This window comes from Thamnophis sirtalis, unplaced genomic scaffold (genome assembly GCF_051295495.1).
Source record: "Thamnophis sirtalis isolate CommonGarterSnake01/CBP01778 unplaced genomic scaffold, rThaSir2_p1.2 scaffold_3, whole genome shotgun sequence".
In the NCBI taxonomy this organism is placed as follows: domain Eukaryota; kingdom Metazoa; phylum Chordata; class Lepidosauria; order Squamata; family Natricidae; genus Thamnophis; species Thamnophis sirtalis.
In genome coordinates, this window is record NW_028261383.1 from 74582527 (window position 1) to 74585515 (window position 2989).

The following is a 2989-nucleotide window of genomic DNA, read 5'->3' on the forward strand; positions in this document are numbered from 1 at the left end:
CCTGCCTTAAAGGGGAAGGCGGCGTGGAAACGGGGGGGTGGTGGGAGGAAACTCTCCGCCGACGCAAAAGCGACCAACTCGGAAGCGGCGCTTTAATATTGGTCAGAGCCAGTGGGAGATTAATTCCCTCTCGGTTTCCAGAACAGGAAGGAAGGGAGACATTTCTCGGAAATAGAAAGATATATAGAAAGATATAGAAAGAGCATCAAATATGATTAGGGGACTGGAGGCTAAAACATATGAAGAACGGTTGCAGGAACTGAGTATGTCTTCTAGTTTAATGAAAAGAAGGACTAGGGGAGACATGATAGCACTGTTCCAATAGTTCAGGGGTTGCAACAAAAAAGAGGGAGTCAAAGCATCAGAGAGGGCAGGACAAGAAGCAATGGGTGGAAACTAATCAAGGAGAGAAGCAACGGCTAGGGGATTCTGGGAGTTGAGGTCCATCCACTGTAAAGTTGGCAAGTTGAGAAATGCTGGCCTAGATACATTTAGTGAAAGGAACTCCATCATCTCTTTGAGATATCTGGTTCCGCTATAGAACCGCTTTTCCTCAGTACATTTTTGTAACTTTCTGGTGGAAACCTCTTGCAGCTTATTAAGCAGAGGCTTTAAAAAGTAAGCATTCCATAAGAACACAGCAACAAGGCTGCATTTCATAGTATTATATTGTCTTTTAAATATCCTCCACCTATTTTGCTTACTGCTAGTCTCCATTTGAAAGGAGTCAGTAAACTCTTCCTTAAACTGAAAGCAACCAATAAATTGACACCAACAAATGAGCTGAGTGCCTCCTGACCTCTTTGGGTTACTGCGGGCACACCCTCCGCATATAAATCTTAATTTCCTCCACTACTAGTCTTTGTTCCCTCCCTGTAGAAAAATATTGGCATAGCTGTGAGGCTACTACTGTGTTTTATGGCTGGCATAGGTGCTGGGTTTTGAAAGACTACTGAGAATGAAATAAATCAGAAAGGTTATATATTTATCTGTTCCCTGGGCTTGTAGCAGTGTGGAGTTTTGAAAGCACTAAATCTGTATTCTAAGAGTAAAAGTAGAATGCAGTTTAAGCCATCTTTCAAAATTCACCACACCTGCAACCTTGCTAAATTTGGGAGCAGATTCATCCTTTCTTGTTTTGCTGTGTGAGTTAAAGCAGGAAGACATAGGTCAAAACTTGTGTTCACATCGCTGTCAAGATTGACTATGATTCTTTTTATAATTCATATATTATCCCCATAATATAATAACATATGTTTATCAATATATTTACTGATAAATATATTAAACAATAATTACTTCCTCCTCTTGCAAATCAGGCCCAAAATATATAAACTTCTACATCTATTTGCATCCAAGTTGACCGCTTGTACATCTTTCTATTACATACTGTAGGAACATCCCCCACACCTCAATTAAAATATTATTTATTCTTAATATTAAAAAGAGGCAGGATAGAATATTTCCCCTGAAGGAAAAATGGAGACAAATCATTTAAAAGGCAGAAAGCAGCCCCAGTCTTCCTGTCATAGGAAAACAGTCTCAAGTAGAATATATATAACAGGTAACCCAACAACAAAGTTAAACTTTAAAGCCTTCTATTAACAATCTATTGTAATTATCTCATAGAAATTCTACAATGGCTTTTGATCAACTCCATCATTATCTCTGATCAGTCCAGGATAAAATGTCCTCATTGGTTTAATAATAATAAACTTTTCCTTAAGATTTACTGATAAATATATTACATATTGAGAACCTCTCAAAAATTACTTTTGATTCTCCAGAATAATAAACCTCTGTTGTAAATATTTCTGCAGCACCATTGTTCAGAATGTTTCTCTGTAGGCAAAAACACAGCTGCTCTTGTCAGGTTTTGTGTGGTTAAATATAATAAATCCATTCTCCAAAGTCGATCCATCTTGCCAAGAAAGTTCAGTCCATCACTCATCAATTTAATTATCTCCGAGTTGCTTGTATTCACGCCTTTTCCTGCTTTTTCCATCAAAACTGCCATAATCAGACTAGACTCTTTTTCTTCACATCTGACAGCATCAAATCAAATTCCAGTCCCTCAGACTCCAAATTGGGACTCCAAGATTGGCTAATGGTCATGATTCTTCATAAGCTAATGACATTTGGAAAAGGGAAGAGTAAGAAAGCAAGAAGATTTAACCCAGTGTGTCTCAATCATAGCAGTTTTAAAATATCAGCTCTGAGAATTCCCCAGCCAGTTTGTATTGTAGATGCATCCTGCATAATCTGGGAAGTAAAACAGAAGCAATAGGAGTAGCAAATATTATGCTGATTTAGATAAACATAATTGGAACATGGCAGTGATAATGGCCCCTAATTATTCATAATGAGTATGTTATATCTATAGATTCCTTCAGCAGGTGGCAGCACCTGACTGCCTGATTGGAATCAGAAGCAATGCAGTCAGACCAGGTTAGAATTTGAAGTGAAAAATAGGTTCATAAACTACACAGAGAAATTAAAAAATATCCCAGAAGGAGGCAGTGGGGAATCATTTATGCATGATTGCCCCCCCTCCCAAAAAAACATAGATGTCCCTGTGAAGGCATTGACAGTTAAGGAGATTTATCAATATATTTATAATTTCTTTTTCTTGTGAATAATGCTTCTAGCCTTATTCTAAAAGGCACAATCAAAAATGATATATATTTATAAGTCGTGTATGAAATGTGAAAAAATAAGCAGGTATTACTTTATCACAAGTATCTTCAGATTAAATACAAATAACGTAAGAGGGGAACATTGCAATTAAGAAATTCTCAATATTTATTCTGTTGGTTAGGGCATTTTGACTTTTTAAATAAAAACTTTTTAAAGAAAGTTGGGAGGTGGTACATCTCCATTTTTTTAGTCATTAATATAAGAACCTTGCATACTAATGTTCTTTTTTAACTCCTAAATGAATGGAGTTATTGATATGGGTCACTTTTGTCTAAATATATTTTTTATTTTA